The sequence below is a fragment of the Pristiophorus japonicus genome, chromosome 9, assembly GCF_044704955.1.
Source record: "Pristiophorus japonicus isolate sPriJap1 chromosome 9, sPriJap1.hap1, whole genome shotgun sequence".
Lineage (NCBI taxonomy): Eukaryota > Metazoa > Chordata > Chondrichthyes > Pristiophoridae > Pristiophorus > Pristiophorus japonicus.
Genome location: NC_091985.1, coordinates 5,251,216 through 5,270,506, shown reverse-complemented (window position 1 = coordinate 5,270,506; position 19,291 = coordinate 5,251,216).

Genomic DNA, 19,291 nt, shown 5'->3' with positions numbered 1-19,291 from the left:
TGAGGGAGCGCTGCACTGTCAGAGGGGCAGTACTGAGGGAGCGCTGTGCTGTCAGAGGGGCAGTGCTGAGGGAGCGCCGCAGTGTTGGAGGGGCAGTGCTGAGGGAGCGCTGCACTGTCGGAGGGGCAGTCCTGAGGGAGTGTTGCACTGTCGGAGGGGCAGTACTGAGAGAGCGCCGCACTGTTGGAGGGGCAGTACTGAGGGAGCGCTGCACTGTCAGAGGGGCAGTACTGAGGGAGTGATGCACTGTCGGAGGGGCAGTACTGAGAGAGGGCTGCGCTGAAGGAGGTGCCATCTTTCAGGTGAGACATTAAACCGAGGTTTTGTCTGCTCTCAGGTGAACGTAAAAGATTCCATGGCACTATTTTTAAGAAGAGCAGGAGAGTTCTCCTGGTGTCCTGGCCAATATTTATTCCTCAACCAATATCTAGTCATTTATCTGATGTGGGACTTTGCTGTTTGCAAATTGGCTGATGGATTTCCTACATTACAACACTTGGAAAATTCTTCATTGGCCATAACGTGCTTTGGGACAACCTGACGTTGTAAAAAGTGCTGCACATTCTTTCTTTCATACAAGGAGACCATTTGACTAATGGTGCCTGCCCCAGCTCTCGGAAATAGCTGCCTCCCAGTCCCATTCCTTGCCACTTCTCCCAGACCTTTCTATATTTTTATCTTTCAAACCTTCATCCACATCCTTTGTGAAAACTGTTTTGAATTCTGATTCCACCAGTGTTTGTGGTAGGACATTCCAAGTCCCAACAATCTCACCCAAAAAAATGTTCTCCTAACCTCCACCTTTGTTGTAATGATGATCTTAAATTCATGCTCCCTGGTTACGGATGAACGGAAATATTTTTTCTGGTTTATATTATCACAACCTTTGAGCACCTCGATCAGCCGTGTGAACCTTCTCTATTTTGATGGAAAGAGTCCCAGTTTCTGTGGTCTTTCCTCCCTTACTAAAACCTCTCGGATCATAATCTCCTTTGCACCCTCTCCAATGTCCTGTCGAAAGCAAGGCACCCGAACCGGCCCCAACAGGCTGGATTTTCAGGCATCTGCTGCCCCTGTTAGTGCCCCGAGGGGCAGCAATGGCAGTGGTAAGCACTTCCAGTGTCCCGCTGGCACTTTCAGTGCTGGTTTCGACGATGCGTCGAGCATTACCGCCCGGAAGAGGCCAGCTGGTGTGTAGCGGCCCTGGTTGCAACACGGTTCGATTTTTGGCTGCTGCCTGATCTGTAGCGTTCCGCAGAGCGCAGTGCCGGGGACCGCCTGTGAAAGCGGGCAGTCCGACCTGTAGCAGCTGCAGTGAGGTGAGTGATGTCCACCTCGGGTAAGTGTGGTTGTTTTTTATTTTCTTTTGCGATTGATGCTGTAGTGTGAGTTATTTATTGGGGATGTTTTTGGAGCTTGTTTTTTTTCAGGTTTATTTTTTCTCTCTCCAGGCCTCTCTCCGAGCGCTCCGAGGCTGCCTGTTTAGCTCGGGATTTTCGTATGCTCAGCCGGCCTAGCGCCCGAAGAGAGGTGGACAGTGCTCTGCCCCACACTCAGGGCCCAGCTGATGAATTTTGCTGACTGAGGCGCAAACTTTACCGCCCCGTCGCCATTACTGCCCCGAAATGAGCAGAACCGAAAATCTAGCCCAATATTCTTCATGTGACCTCTTTGCTTTTGGCCATATGAAGAATATTGGCCTAGGAATTGGATTGGTGTAAAACAAGACCCGAAGGGTCCAATAAGGCGGCAGGTGTACAGTCACTGCGCCCGGTCATATTGGTTAAGGCTCCTAGGCATTCTGAGATGGAGGTTAGGCTCTTTGCATATGTAAATAGGGTGAGGCTTACTTTCGAAAACTCGTTAGTGGCTGAGCACATCGTACAAGATGAGGGAAGGCTGGGAATTGGAAGCAAATTGAATTAAAGTTTCGAGTTCAGGGCGAGAGCAGGAAACAGCACAGATACAGTATCAATGTACCAGGTAAAGAGGTGAGAGAGGGTTCCGAGTGGGACTGGAACAAAGAATGTTCCACATATCCCACGAAAAGGCAGGCATAGCTCGGGCCCATGCAGGTTCCCATAGCAACACCTTTAATTTGGTGCAAGTGAGTGGAGTCAAAAGGGAAGTTCAATGTGAGAACAAGTTTGGCAGTGAGGGTAGTGGATGTGCCTGTGCTCGAGGAAGAAGTGGGTGCTGTTTCCTGCTCTTGCCCTGAACTGGAAAGTTTCATTCATTTTGCTTCCACTTTCCACCTTTCACATGGTCCATCTCCGACCCTTCCCTGCCCCGACTTCTCTGTCTCCATTTCTGGAGATAGGCTATCCACAAACATCCACGATAAGCCCAGAGATTCCCACAGTAACCTTGACTGCATTTCTCTCCACCCTACTTCCTGTAAGGACTCTAATCCTTTCTCCCGGTTTATCCATCTCCGTCGCATCTGTTCTGACGACGCCACCTTCCAAACCAGTGCTTCCGATATGTCTTCCTTTTTCCTCAACCGAGGATAGAAACATAGAAACATAGAAAATAGGTGCAGGAGCAGGCCATTCAGCCCTTCTAGCCTGCACCGCCATTCAATGAGTTCATGGCTGAACATGAAACTTCAGTACCCCCTTCCTGCTTTCTCGCCATACCCCTTGATCCCCCTAGTAGTAAGGACTTCATCTAACTCCCTTTTGAATATATTTAGTGAATTGGCCTCAACTACTTTCTGTGGTAGAGAATTCCACAGGTTCACCACTCTCTGGGTGAAGAAGTTTCTCCTCATCTCGGTCCTAAATGGCTTACCCCTTATCCTCAGACTGTGACCCCTGGTTCTGGACTTCCCCAACATTGGGAACATTCTTTCTGCTTCTAACCTGTCTAAACCCGTCAGAATTTTAAACGTTTCTATGAGGTCCCCTCTCATTCTTCTGAACTCCAGTGAATACAAGCCCAGTTGATCCAATCTTTCTTGATAGGTCAATCCCGCCATCCCGGGAATCAGTCTGGTGAACCTTCGCTGCACTCCCTCAATAGCAAGAATGTCCTTCCTCAAGTTAGGAGACCAAAACTGTACACAATACTCCAGGTGTGGCCTCACCAAGGCCCTGTACAACTGTAGCAACACCTCCCTGCCCCTGTACTCAAATCCCCTCGCTATGAAGGCCAACATGCCATTTGCTTTCTTAACCGCCTGCTGTACCTGCATGCCAACCTTCAATGACTGATGTACCATGACACCCAGGTCTCGTTGCACCTCCCCTTTTCCTAATCTGTCACCATTCAGATAATAGTCTGCCTTCGTGTTTTTGCCACCAAAGTGAATAACCTCACATTTATCCACATTATACTTCATCTGCCATGCATTTTCCCACTCACCAAACCTATCCAAGTCACTCTACAGCCTCATAGCATCCTCCTTGCAGTTCACACTGCCACCCAACTTAGTGTCATCCGCAAATTTGGAGATACTACATTTAATCCCCTCGTCTAAATCATTAATGTACAATGTAAACAGCTGGGGCCCCAGCACAGAACCTTGCGGTACCCCACTAGTCATTGCCTGCCATTCTGAAAAGTCCCCATTTACTCCTACTCTTTGCTTCCTGTTTGACAACCAGTTAAGAACCTGGGTACATGAGGTCTCATCGACATGTGATAGTGCTCGGATGTCATCCCAGTTCCAGCGGATTTTGCCCAGCCAGCTCCTTCCAAGCAGTGTGGGGCCATCGCCCGGGACAATCCAGAGTGGCAGATAATGCACCGTGCCCTCGTAGGTGACCTTGGCCATGGCGCTGCCCAGGACAGTGATAAGCTCTTTGGTGTACATTCTCAGTTTCATGTGGATGAGGCTCAGGGCTGGTCGGAATGCCTTATTGCACCACAGTCTCTCAAACATCTTTTTACTCATGATGGATTGGCTAGCGCCAGTGTCCAGTTCCATGGCTACAGGTAAGCTATTCAATTTTACGTTTAGCATTATAGGTGGACATTTCATCGAAAATGTGTGCACCCCGTGCACTTCAGCATCTGCCTCCGCTCTCTGAGGCCCGAAATTGCTTTGGACCATTTACCATACCTATGGAGTCTACTATCATCAAGGGCAGACATTGATGACAAGGTCCAACACCGCCTCCAGTGTGCCAACGCAGGGTTCGGTCACCTGAGGAAGAGAGTGTTTGAAGACCAGGACCTCAAATCTGGCACCAAGCTTATGGTCTGCAGAGCTGTAGTGATACCTGCTCTCCTATCTGGCTCAGAGACATGGACTATATACAGCAGACACCTCAAAACGCTGGAGAAATACCACCAGCGCTGCCTCTGCATGATCCTGCAAATCCCCTGGGAGGACAGATGCACCGTCAGTGTTCTCGATCAGGCCAACATCCCCAGCATCGAAGCACTGACCACACTCGACCAGCTCCGTTGGGCGGGCCACATTGTCCGCATGCCCGACACGAGACTCCCAAAGCAAGCGCTCTACTCGGAACTCCTACACTGTAAGCGAGCCCCAGGTGGGCAGAGGAAACGCTTCAAGGACACCCTCAGAGCCTCCCTGATAAAGTGTAACATTCTCACTGGCATCTGGGAATCGCTGGCCCAAGAATGCTGAAAGTGGAGGAAGAGCATCCGGGAGGACGCTGAGCACCTGGAGTCTTGTCGCCGAGAGCACGCAGAAACCAAGCGCAGGCAGCGGAAGGAGCGTGCGGCAAACCAGACTCCCCACCCACCCTTTCCCTCAACCACTGTCTGTCCCACCTGTGACAGAGACTGTAATTCCCGTATTGGACGGTACAGTCACCTGAGAACTCACTTTTAGAGTGGAAGCAAGTCTTCCTCGATTTTGAGGGACTGCCTATGATGATGATGGCTACTGTTTGGGGGGCCTGTAGACCACTCCCACCAGTGACTTATTTCCATTATTATTTCTTAACTTCACCCAAACTGATTCTACATCCTGATCTTCTGAGCCAATATCATTTCTCACTATTGCGCTGATCTCATCCCTTATTAACAGAGCTACCCCTCTCCTTTTTCTTTCTGCCTATCCTTACAAAATGGCAGATATCCCTGAATATTCAATTCCCAGCCATGGTCACCTTGCAACCACGTCTCGGTAATAGCTATCAGATCAGACCCATTTATTTCTATTTGTGCCGTCAACTCTTCTATTTTATTATGAATGCTCCGTGGGTTCATATACAGTGCTTTTAATGTTGTCTTATGTGTATACGCTGTGTCCCTTCCTGGCACGCTCTGGTTATCATTACCCCTATCGCTACCTTGCACTTTTGCCTTCTCCTTTCCCTTTGACTTTCTGCTCACCAGATCCTTTCCTGTCCCCCCCCTCCCCCCAGCCCCCCTACTATTCAGTTTAAAGCCCTATCTGCAACCTAGTTATTCGATTCGTCAGGACACAGGCCCCAGCCTGTTTCAAATAAAGTCCAGTTCATCAGCGAACATCCCCACTTCTGACCTAATGATGGAGGGAAGGTCATTGATGAAGCAGCTGATGATGTTTGGACACTGCCCTGAGAAACTCCTGAAGCAATGTCCTGGGGCTGGGGTGATTGACCTCCAAACACCACAACCATCTTCCTTTGTGCTGGGTATGACTCCAGCCAGTGGAGAGTTTTCCCCCTGATTCCCATTGACTTCAGTTTTACTAGGGCTCCTTGATGCCACACTCGGTCAAATGCTGCCTTGATGTCGAGGGCAGTCACTATCACCTCACCTCTGGAATTCAGTTCTTTTGTCCATGTTTGGACCAAGGCTGTAATGATGTCTGGAGCCAAGCAGTTCTGGCGGAACCCAAACTGAACATTGGTGAGTCGGTTATTGGTGAGTAAGTGCCGCTTGATAGCCCTGTCGATGACACCGTCCATCACTTTTCTGATGAATGAGAGTAGACTGACGGGGCGGTAATTGGCCGGAGTGGATTTTTCCTGTTTTCTGTGGACACAACATACCTGGACAATTTTCCACTTTGTCGGCTAGATGCCAGTGTGGTAGCTGTACTGGAGCAGCTTGGCTCGAGGCGCGGCTAGAGCACAGGTTTTCAGCACGACAGCCGGGATATTGTCGGGGCCCATAGCCCTTGATGTATCCAGTGCGCTCAGCCACTGCTAGATATCATGTGGAGTGAATTGAATTGGTTGTGACTGGTTTCTGCTATGGTGGGGACCTAGGAGGAGGCCGATATGGATCATCCACTTGGCACTTCTGGCTGAAGATGGTTGAAAATGCTTCAGCCTTGTCTTTTGCACTTGCCTGCTGGGCATTGAGGATGGGAATATTCATGGAACCTCCTCCCGTTAGTTGTTTAAAATTGTTCTCCACCATTCACGACTGGATGTGGCAGGACTGCAGAACTTTGACCTGATGTTTTGTTTGTGGGATCGCTTAGCTCTGTCTATAGTATGCTGCTTCCACTGTTTAGCATGCATGTAGTCCTGTGTTGTATCTCCATCAGGTTAGCACCTCATTTATCAGGCCTGATGTTGCTCCTGGCATGCTCTACTACACTCCTCATTGGCTGTTATTCCAAAATAACTCAAAGTTAAAAGATATATGACAAACATTCAAATATATCAATCCCCTTTAGCACAGTGGTTGCGCTACACAATACAATGGAGGGTGTCCTAAATGTGAAGACAGGACTTTGTCTCCATAAGGGCTGTGCGGTGGTCACTCCAACCAATGTTGTCATGGACAGATGCATCTGCGACAGGTAGGTTGGTGAGGATGAGGTGAAGTAGGTTATTCTCTCATGTTGTTTCTCTCACTAGCTGCCGCTGGCCCAGTCCGGCAGCTATGTCCTTCAGGACTTGGCCAGCTCGGCCCACAGTGACACTACCAAGCCACTCTTGGATGTTGAAGTCATACACCTAGAGTACATTCTGTGCCCTTGCTACTCTCAGTGCTTCTTCCAAGTGGTGTTCAACATGGAGGAGTACTGATTCGTCAGCTGAGGGAGGGCAGTAGGTGGTATTAGCAGGGTATTGAACTCAAGACTTTCTCTGTCCTCTCACACACACTTTTCAGTAAGGGTCTCTGGGTAGTGACATTTTTCCTTTTCAAGTATATATCCAATTTCCTACGGAAAGCTAGCATTGAATCTGCTCCCCCCGCCCTTTCAGGCAGCGCATTCCAGATCACAACAACTCGCTGCGTTAAATTATTTCTCCTCATCTCCCCTCTGGTTCCTTTGCCAATTATTTTAAATCTGTGCCCCCTGGTTACTGACCCTCCGGCCAGTGGAAACAGTTTCATCCTATCTATTCTATCAAAGCCCCTCATAAATCTCCCCTTAGCCTTCTCTGCTGCAAGAAGAACAACCCCAGCTTCTCCAGTCTCTCTACATCACTGAAGTCCCACAGCCCTGGTACCGTTCCAATACATCTCTCCAAGGCCTTGACATCCTCCCCTAAAGTATGGTGCCCAGAATTGGCCACAATACTCCAGCTGAGGTCTAACCAGTGTTTTATAACTCCATGCCTCTATTAATAAAGCCAAGTATGATTATTAACAGCCTTATAAACCTGTCCTGCCACCTTGAGAGAAAGAGTTAGGGAAAAAAGGTTGGTAGCATAGTGGTTCTGTTACTGAACTAGTAATCCTGAGGTCTGGACAAATAACCCTAAAATGTGAGTTCCAATCGTAGCTGGCGAATTTAAATTCAGTGAATTAAATAAATCTGGAATAAAGAGTTAGGACCAATAATGGTGACCATGAAATTGTTGTAATACAATTTTTATTTTCACTCGTAGGGGAACTAAAACTAGGGGACATAATCTTAGAATAAGGGGCCGCCCATTTAAAACTGAGATGAGGAGGAATTTCTTCTCTCAGAGGGTTGTAAATCTGTGGAATTCTCTGCCCCAGAGAGCTGTGGAGGCTGGGTCATTGAATTAAGGTGGAGATTGACAGATTTTTGAGCGATAAGGGAGTCAAGGGTTATGGGGAGCGGGCAGGGAAGTGGAGCTGAGTCCATGATCGGATCAGCCATGATCTTATTGAATGGCGGAGCAGGCTCGAGGGGCCATATGGCCTACTCCTGCTCCTAATTCTTATGTTCCTAAAATCCTCTGACCCCTTTAGGCAATCAAAACGAACCCCGGAGATGACATTGATCCTGATTTACGTTGCAGGATATATACCACTTGTCCGAGGGATCTCTGCCCCAGCCAGAAACAGGGCCAGCTCCCCCTGGAAGGAATTCAGTATCCACCGCATGAGTCGGCAGCCTGTCCCACAGGTCCACTATTCCCTGGGAAAAGAATCGAGGAAGACTTGCTTCCACTCTTAAAATGAGTCCTTAGCTGGCAGAACAGTCTAATACTACATAAGAACATAAGAATTGGGAACAGGAGTAGGCCATCTGGCCCCTCGAGCCTGCTCCGCCATTCAACAAGATCATGGCTGATCTGGCCATGGACTCAGCTCCACTTACCCGCCCGCTCCCCGTAACCCTTAATTCCCTTATTGGTTAAAAATCTATCTATCTGTGACTTGAATACATTCCATAAGCTAGCCTCAACTGCTTTCTTGGGCAGAGAATTCCACAGATTCACAACCCTCTGGGAGAAGAAATTCTTTCTCAACTCGGTTTTAAATTGGTTCCCCCGTATTTTGAGGCTGTGCCCCCTAGTTCTAGTCTCCCAGACCAGTGGAAACAACCTCTCTGCCTCTATCTTATCTATCCCTTTCATTATTTTAAATGTTTCTATAAAATCACCCCTCATCCTTCTGACCTCCAACGAGTAAAGACCCAGTCTACTCAATCTATCATCATAAGGTAAGCCCCTCATCTCCGGAATCAGCCTAGTGAATCGTCTCTGTACCCCCTCCAAAGCTAGTATATCCTTCCTTTAGGAAGGTGACCAAAACTGCACGCAGTACTCCAGGTGCGGCCTCACCAATACCCTGTACAGTTGCAGCAGGACCTCCCTGCTTTTGTACTCCATCCCTCTCGCAATGAAGGCCAACATTCCATTCGCCTTCCTGATTACCTGCTGCACCTGCAAACTAACTTTTTGGGATTCATGCACAAGGACCCCCAGGTCCCTCTGCACCTCAGCATGTTGTAATTTCTCCCCATTCAAATACTATTCCCTTTTACTGTTTTTTTTCCCAAGGTGGATGACCTCACATTTTCCGACATTGTATTCCATCTGCCAAACCTTAGCCCATTCGCTTAACCTATCTAAATCTCTTTGCAGCCTTTCTGTGTCCTCTACACAACCCGCTTTCCCACTAATCTTTGTGTCATCTGCAAATTTTGTTGCACTACACTCTGTCCCCTCTTCCAGGTCATCTATGTATATTGTAAACAGCTGTGGTCCCAGCACCGATCCTTGTGGCACACCACTAACCACTGATTCCCAACCGGAAAAGGACCCATTTATCCCGACTCTCTGCTTTCTGTTCGCCAGCCAATTCTCTATCCATGCTAATACATTTCCTCTGACTCCGCGTACCTTTATCTTCTGCAGTAACCTTTTGTATGGCACCTTATCGAATGCCTTCTGAAAATCTAAATACACCACATCCATCGGTACACCTCTATCCACCATGCTCTTTATATCCTCAAAGAATTCCAGTAAATTAGTTAAACATGATTTCCCCTTCATGCTTGATTGTACTATTCCTATCGAGATGTCCCTCTATTTCTTCCTTAATGATTGTTTCAAGCATTTTCCCCACTAACCAACCGGCCTATAGTTACCTGCCTTTTGTCTGCCCCCTTTTTTAAACAGAGGCGTTACATTAGCTGTTTTCCAATCCGTTGGTACCTCCCCATGTTTCTGTAATGGCCACCAAATCATACCCATTTGTAATGATTTGTGCCGTCAACTCATTTACTTGATTTCGAATGCTGCGTGCGTTTAGGTAGAGTGTTTTAATACTAGTTTTTAAACCAGGATTTGTAGTTTTGACCCCTCCTGCAGCCCCTTTTGATTCAGTGGCCCTTTTTGTTTTTTGCCTTGGGTTTCTCTGCCCTCCACTTTTACTCATCTCCTTTCTGTCTTTTGCTTTTGCCTCCTTTTTGTTTCCCTCTGTCTCCCTGCATTGGTTCCCATCCCCCTGCCATATTAGTTTAACTCCTCCCCAACAGCACTAGCAAACACTCCCCCTAGGACATTGGTTCCGGTCCTGCCCAGGTGCAGACCGTCCGGTTTGTACTGTTCCCACCTCCCCCAGAACCGGTTCCAATGCCCCAGGAATTTGAATCCCTCCCTGCTGCACCACTGCTCAAGCCACGTATTCATCTGAGCTATCCTGCGATTCCTACTCTGACTAGCACGTGGCACTGGTAGCAATCCTGAGAATACTACTTTTGAGGTCCTACGTTTTAATTTAGCTCCTAGATCCTTAAATTCGTCTCGTAGGACCTCATCCCTTTTTTAAACTATATCGTTGGTCCCAATGTGCACCACGACAACTGGCTGTTCACCCTCCCTTTTCAGAATGTCCTGCACCCGCTCCGAGACATCCTTGACCCTTGCACCAGGGAGGCAACATACCATCCTGGAGTCTCGGTTGCGGCCGCAGAAACGCCTATTTATTCCCCTTACAATCGAATCCCCTATCACTATCGCTCTCCCACTCTTTTTCCCACTCCTGCCACAGACTCTGTCACAGGTGGGACAGACTGTGGTTGAGGGAAAGTGTGGGTGAGACTGGTTTGCCGAACACTTCTGTTGCCTGCGCTTGATTTCTGCATGCTCTCGGCATTGAGACTCGAGGTCCTCAGCACCCTCCCGGATGCACTTCCTCCACTTAGGGCAGTCTTTGGCCAGGGACTCCCAGGTGTCAGTGGGGATGTTGCACTTTATTAGGGAGGTTTTGAGGGTGTCCTTGGAACATTTCCGCTGCCCACCTTTGGCTCGTTTGCCGTGAAGGAGTTCTGAGTGGAGCGAACAATGTGGCCTGCCCAGTGGAGCTGATCGAGTGTCATCAGTGCTTCAATGCTGGGGATATTGGCCTGGACGAGGACACTAACGTTGGTGTATCTGTCCTCCCAGGGGATTGTAGCATCTTGCGGAGACATCGTTGGTGATATTTCTCCAGCGACTTGAGGTGTCTACTGTACATGGTCCATGATTCTGAGCCATACAGCCATAATTGGTCCACATCAATACATATGAATGGGAAGAGGTGTGGAAGAAAGAATCTATGAATCCATGGCTTATGAAAGAGGGAAGGGTTAAATTCTTTTTCTATTAGCTATGCTTAAAGAAATAATAAGACTAGAAAATAGCCACGCTTTTTAGCCTTGAAACTTACAGATGCAATTAAATGACTATCTGATATTAAAAGGGAGTCTCCTTTGATTCTGCTTATTAGACTGTGAACAGAGAAAAACTATGCAAGGACAGATAGAGTGTGTACCTCCCGAGACGACCTTTGTACTCGCGGGACGAATGAATAAGATTCCTTTTCTATTTCTGTATTCAATTTCTGTATAAAGATAAGTGCAATTTGCTTGTACGAGAGAGTTCTGCCTTGGTACGGTCCAAGCAAGCTCTCCAAGATATCTTGTTAGCTTTAGTAATAAACTTCTCTCGAAGCAACTTCTGAAAGTCTCCGCCTGAGTTAATTTAAGCTAAATATTTCCTCGACAAGAGGCCATCCAGTCCCTCGAGCCTGTTCCTCCATTCAGTGAGACCATGGCTGATCTGTGACCTAACTCCACATACCCGCCTTTGGCCCATATCCCTTAATACCTCTGGTTAACAAAAAAGCTATCAATCTCAGATTTAAAATTAACAATTGATCCAGCATCAATTGCTGTTTGCGGACGAGAGTTCCAAATTTCTACCACCCTGTGTGTGCAGAAGTGTTTCCTAATTTCACTCCTGAAAGGTCTGGCTCTAATGTTTCGACTCTGTCCCTAGTCCTGGACTCTCCAACCAGCGGGAATAGTGTCTCTCTATCTACCCTCTCTGTCTCCCATAATATCCTGAAAACCTTGATCGGATCACCCCTTAACCTTCTACATTCCAGGGAATACATCCCTAATTTGTGTAATCTCTCCTCATAACTTAACCCTTGAAGTCCGGGTACCATTCTGGTAAACCTACGCTGCACACCCTCCCAGGCCAATATACCCTCCCTAAGGTGTGGTGCCCAAAACTGCTCACAGTGCTCCAGGTGTGGTCTAACCAGGGCTTTGTACAGCTGCAGCATAACTTCTGCCCCCTTGTATTCCAGTCCTCTCGATATAAAGGCCAGCATTCCATCAGCCTTTTTTGATTATGTTCTGTCCCTGTTCCTGACGTTTTAATGATCGATGTAACTGGACCCACAAGCCTCTCTGGGCCTCCCGTGTTTTTAGCTTTTCCTATTTAGAATGTACCCTGCCCTATCCCTTTTAGCTCCAAAGTGGATGACCTCACATTTGCCTGAATTGAAATCCATTTTCCACAGTTTTGGCCGTTCACCAATCTATCGATGTCCCTGTGCATTTTTATGCTTTCATCCACACTGCCGACTCTGCCACCTATCTTTGTGTCATCGACAAATTTGGATATATGACTTTCTATGCCATACCACAATGTAGTCCCTACATTATTTTATAAACCTCGATCAAATTGAATTATGGAGCCAGTTCCATAGATTAACCACTCGCTGATTTAAATAATGCTTTCACAGAGTAGTTTTGAATTTACCCTCTTCTGGTTCTACTGTTCGACTGGACACGGTAAAGCAGCTTGTTATGGTCGACATTATACCGTCCCTTTAGAATCCAAAAATCAGCAATCATTTCATCTCTCAACTTTTCTCTGGTCCAGTGTCAGCTTTGATATATAGAAACATAGAAAATAGGTGCAGGAGTAGGCCATTCGGCCCTTCGAGCCTGCACCACCATTCAATATGATCATGGCTGATCATTCACCTCAGTACCCCTTTCCTGCTTTCTCTCCATACCCCTTGATCCCTTTAGCTGTAAGGGTCATATCTAACTCCCTCTTGAATATATCCAATGAACTGACATCAACAACTCTCTGCGGCAGGGAATTCCACAGGTTAACAACTCTCTGGGTGAAGAAGTTTCTCCTCATCTCAGTCCTAAATGGCCTACCCCTTATCCTTAGACTGGTCCCCTGGTTCTGGACTTCCCGACATTGGGAACATTTTCCAGCATGTAACCTGTCTAGTCCCGTCAGAATTTTATAAGTTTCTATGAAATCCCCTCTCATCCTTCTAAACTCCAGTGAATACAGGCCCAGTCAATCCAGTCTCTCCTCATATGTCAGTCCTGCCATCCCGGGAATCAGTCTGGTGAACCTTCGCTGCACTCCCTCAATAGCAAGAATGTCCTTCTCAGATTAGGAGACCAAAACTGAACACAATATTCCAGATGAGGCCTCACTAAGGCCCTGTACAACTGCAATAAGACCTCCCTGCTCTTATACTCAAATCCCCTAGCTATGAAGGCCAAAATACCATTTGCCTTTTTCACCGCCTGCTGTACCTTTATGCCAACTTTCAATGACTGATGTACCATGACACCCAGCTCTCGTTGCACCTCCCCTTTTCCTAATCTGCTGCCATTCAGCTAATATTCTGCCTTCGTGTTTTTGCCACCAAAGTGGATAACCTCACATTTATCCACATTATACTGCATCTGCCATGCATTTGCCCACTCACCTAACCTGTCCAAGTCACCCTGCAGCCTCTTAGCGTCCTCCTCACAGCTCACACCACCACCCAACTTAGTGTCATCCGCAAACTTGGAGATATTACACTCAATTCCTTCATCTAAATCATTAATGTATATTGTAAATAGCTGGGGTCCCAGCACTGAGCCCTGCGGCACCCCACTAGTCACTGCCTGCCATTCTAAAAAGGACCCGTTTATTCCGACTCTCTGCTTGCTGTCTGCCAACCAGTTCTCTATCCATGTCAGTACATTACCCCCAATACTATGTGCTTTGATTTTGCACACCAATCTCTTGTGTGGGACCTTGTCAAAAGCCTTTTGAAAGTCCAAATACACCACATCCACTGGTTCTCCCTTGTCCACTCTACTAGTTACATCCTCAAAAAATTCTACATTTGTCAAGCAGGATTTCCCTTTCATAAATCCATGCTGACTTGGACCGATCCTGTCACTGCTTTCCAAATGCACTGCTATTTCATCTTTAAAAATTGATTCCAATATTTTCCCCACTACTGATGTCAGACTAACCGATCTATAATTACCCGTTTTCTCTCTCCCTCCTTTTTAAAAAAGTGGGGTTACATTAGCTACCCTCCAGTCCATAGGAACTGATCCATAGTTGATAGACGGTTGTAAAATGGTCACCAATACATCCACTATTTCTAGGGCCACTTCCTTAAGTACTCTGGGATGTAGACTTTCAGGTCCCGGGGATTTATCGGCCTTCAATCCCATCAATTTCCCGAACACAATTTCATGCCTAATAAGGATTTCCTTCAGTTCCTCCTTCTCACTAGACCCTAGGTCCCCTGGTATTTCGGAAGGTTATTTGTGTTTTCCTTCATGCAGACAGAACCAAAGTATTTGTTCAACTGGTCTGCCATTCTTTGTTCCCCATTATAAATTCACCTGAATCTGACTGCAAGGGACCTACGTTTGTCTTCACTAATCTTTTTCTCTTCACTTATCTATAGAAGCTTTTGCAGTCAGTTTTTATATTCCCAGCAAGCTTCTTCTCATACTCTATTCTCCCCCTCCTAATTAAACCCTTTGTCCTCCTCTGCTGAATTCTAAATTTCTCCCAGTCCTCAGGTTTGCTGCTTTTTCTGGCCAATTTATATGCCTCTTCCTTGGATCTAACACTATCCTTAATTTCCCTTGTTAGCCACAGTTGAGCCACCTTCCCCGTTTTATTTTTACTCCAGACAGGAATGTACAATTGTTGAAGTTCATCCATGTAATCTTTAAATGTTTGCCATTGCCTATCCACCGTCAACCCTTTAAGTATCATTCGCCAGTCTATTCTAGCCAATTCACGTCTCATACCATCGAAGTTCCCTTTCCTTAAGTTCAGGACCCTAGTCTCTGAATTAACTGTGTCACTCTCCATCTTAATAAAGAATTCTACCATATTATGGTCACTCTTCTGCAAGGGGCCTCGCACAACAAGATTGCTAATTAGTCCTTTCTCATTACACGTCACCCAGTCTAGGATGGCCAACCCTCTAGTTGGTTCCTCAACATATTGGTCTCGAAAACCATCCCTAATACACTCCAGAAAATCCTCCTCCACTGCATTGCCAGCAGTTTGGTTAGCCCAATCTATATGTAGATTAAAATTGCCCATGATAACTGCTGTACCCTTATTGCACGCATCCCTAATTTCTTGTTTAATGCTGTCCCCAACCTCACTACTACTGTTTGGTGGTCTGTACACAACTCCCACTAGCGTTTTCTGCCCTTTGGTATTCCGCAGCTCCACCCATACCGATTCCACATCATCCAAGCTAATGTCCTTCCTTACTATTGCATTAATTTCCTCTTTAACCAGCGACGCTACCCCTCCTCCTTTTCCTGTCTATCCTTCCTGAATGTTGAATACCTCTGGATGTTGAGTCCCAGTCTTGGTCACCCTGGAGCCATGTCTCCGTGATGCCAAATATATCATATTCATTAATTGCTGCCTGTGTAGTTAATTCGTCCACCTTATTACGAATACTCCTCGCATTGAGGCACAGAGCCGTCAGGCTTTATAACACACCTTGCCCCTTTAGAATTTTGCTGTAATGTGGCCCTTTTTGATTTTTGCCTTGGGTTTCTCTGCCCTCCACTTTTACTTTGGTTCAATAGCACTCTTTCTCTGAGTCAGAACATCATGGGTTCAAGTCCCACACTGGAGGTTTGAGCCCATGATCCAGGCTGACACTCCCAGTGCAGTACTGAGAGAGTGCTGCATTGTCGGAGGTGCTGTCTTTTGGGTGAAACATTAAACTGAAGCCCTGTCTTCCCCCTCGGATGGATGTAAAAGATTCCATTGCACTATTTCAAAGAAGAGCAGGGGAGCTTTCCCCTGGTGTACTGGCCAATATTTATGTCTCAACCAACACCACTAAAACAGATTATTTGGTCATTATCACACTGCTGTTTGTGGGACCTTGCTGTGCACCACTTGCCTCATTTGCTACATTACCACATTGAGTACACTTCAAACGTGTAGCGCTTTGGAACGTCCTGAGGTGGTGAAAGATGCTATATAAATGCAGGCCTTTTTTCTTTTCAGTGAGAATTGGCAGTGCCCTGAATTTCCCTGTTGGTCGATGTCCCTGCCTCCCTCGGTTCCCTGGGCTATGCTGGAGAGGCTGGCGTAGAGCTTGCGCTGCCTTCCCTCGCTGTGAGGGGCCTTGGCATGCAGCCACAAGCTACTTTACACAAGCTACTCTGGAGGACAAGGAGGGACCGGGGAACGGGCAGTGCAGACTCGAGACTCACACGTCCATACAGGGTAAGTTAGAGTGACACGCAGCTCACAGAAAATCATTTCTCTCAAAAATATTCTTCTAACTCATTGCGGGAACAAAACCAATCTGTTGATCAATGCTTTAAACACAACGACTTGAAGAGCAGCGGGCGCACCATCTACTTACCGTAAGGAAGCTCCGTCTCACTGGAGATCATCTCCGCCACTCACTCACTATCTGCAGTATCTCACAAGTCAGCTGAAGGCTCTCAATGGTGCTTGCTTCTCTTCTGCTCTTATACAGCAGGGGTTGTGATGCATGTTTCCTCATGTGTCACAGAGTGGGGTTCTCCTCCAGCTCGCAAGTGGGAAGGACCCGAGATAGGGTCAACCTAGGTCCCTTCTTAGAGCCCCAGTTCTTTCCGTGCAGACACTCCTTGTCGTTCAAATGCAACTAATCTTCAAGCCACATCTAATCAAGTTGAATTCAAGCTGTTTCTGAGAATGAAGCTTGCTTTACCTGATCTTTAATGGCAATCTGAAGCCAGAAGCAGAAGACTTAACACTTAATGAAGTGACATTAATAGCTTTTACTCAGTATCACAAGCTGTACAGTCCACCATTTCTATTTACACCATGTGTGTCAATTCAACTCCTGTAGAGTTACAGTACACAACAGTTAAAAAGGAAGGATTCCTTCCTATCTGATACTGTATAAATCATCTGTGTGTGTGTGTGTGTGTGTGTGTGTGTGTGTGTGTGCAGCACGACAGCTGCAGGAAAAATGCAGGGAGCAGCACCAGCCTTTATACATGGCCTTCTTTGATCTTACAAAGGCCTTTGACACTGTCAACCACGAGGGTCTATGGAGTGTCCTCCTCCATTTCGGATGCCCCAAAAGTTTGTCAATCATGCAGGCCGTGATCCTTACCAACGGATCCATTACAGACCCAATTCGCTTCCGAACCGGGGTCAAACAGGGCTGCGTCATCGCCCCAACCCTCTTCTCAATCTCCCTCACTGCCATGCTCCACCTCACAGTCAACAAGCTCCCCGCTGGAGTGGAACTAAACTACAGAACCAGTGGGAAGCTGTTTAACCTTCGCCGTCTCCAGGCCAGGTCCAAGATCACCCCAACCTCTGTCATTGAGCTGCAGTATGCAGACAATGCCTGCGACTGTGCACATTCAGAGGCTGAATTCCAGGATATAGTCAATGTATTCACTGAGGCGTATGAAAGCATGGGCCTTACACTTAACATCCGTAAGACAAAGGTCCTCCATCAGCCTGTCCTCGCCGCACAGCACTGCCTCCCCAGTCATCAAGACCCACGGCACGGCCCTGGACAACGTGGACCATTTCCCATATCTCGGGAGCCTCTTATCAACAAAGGCAGACATTGATGACGAGATCCAACATCGCCTCCAGTGCACCAGTGCAGCCTTCGGCCATCTGAGGAAAAGAGTGTTTGAAGACCAGGCCCTCAAATCTACCACCAAGCTCATGGTCTACAGGGATGTAGTAATACCCGGCCTCCGGTATGGATCTGAGGCATGGACCATGTATAGAAGGCACCTCAATTCGCTGGAGATATATCACCAACGATGTCTCTGCAAGATCCTGCAAATCCCCTGGGAGGACAGACGCACCAACATCAGTGTCCTCGACCAGGCCAACATCCCCAGTATTGAAGCACTGACCACACTCGATCAGCTTTGCTGGGCAGGCCACATAGTACACATGCCAGATACGAGACTCCCTAAGCAAATGCTTTATGCGGAGCTCCTTCATGGTAAACAAGCCAAAGGAGGACAGTGGAAACGTTATAAGGACTCCCTCAAAGCCTCCCTGGTAAAGTGCAACATCACCACTGACACCTGGGAGACCCTGGCCGCAGACCGCCCGAGGTGGAGAAAGTCCATCCGGGAGGGCGTTGAGCTCTTTGAGGCTCAACGCAAAGAGCATGAAGAGGTCAGGCGCAGGCAGCGGAAGGAGCGCGCAGCAAACCAGCCCCACTGACCCCTTCCCTCGACGAATGTCTGTCCCACCTGTAACAGGGTCTGTGGCTCTCGTATCGGACTGTTCAGCCACCAAAGAACTCACTTTGGGAGTGGAAGCAAGTCTTCCTCAATTCCGAGGGACTGCCTATGATGATGATGTCTCAGTATCAAATACAGTGTTTGATGGGACAGTGTAGAGAGAGCTTTACTCTGTATCTAACCCCGTGCTGTACCTGCCCTGGGAGTGTTTGATGGGACAGTGTAGAGGGAGCTTTACTCTGTATCTAACCCCGTGCTGTACCTGCCCTGGGAGTGTTTGATGGAACAGTGTAGAGGGAGCTTTACTCTGTATCTAACCCCGTGCTGTACCTGCCCTGGGAGTGTTTGATGGGACAGTGTAGAGGGAGCTTTACTCTGTATATAACCCCGTGCTGTACCTGCCCTGGGAGTGTTTGATGGGACAGTAGGAGGGAGCTTTACTCTGTATCTAACCCCCTGTACCTGCCCTGGGAGTGTTTGATGGGACAGTGAGAGAGAGCTTTACTCTGTATCTAACCCCGTGCTGTACCTGCCCTGGGAGTGTTTGATGGGACAGTGTAGAGGGAGCTTTACTCTGTATCTAACCCCGTGCTGTACCTGCCCTGGGAGTGTTTGATGGGATAGTGTAGGGGGAGCTTTACTCTGTATCTAACCCGTGCTGTACCTGCCCTGGGAGTGTTTAATGGGACAGTGTAGAGGAAGCTTTACTCTGTATCTAACCCCGTGCTGTACCTGCCCTGGGAGTGTTTGATGGGACAGTGTAGAGGGAGCTTTACTCTGTATCTAACCCCGTGCTGTACATGCCCTGGGAGTGTTTGATTGGACAGTGTAGAGGGAGCTTTACTCTGTATCTAACCC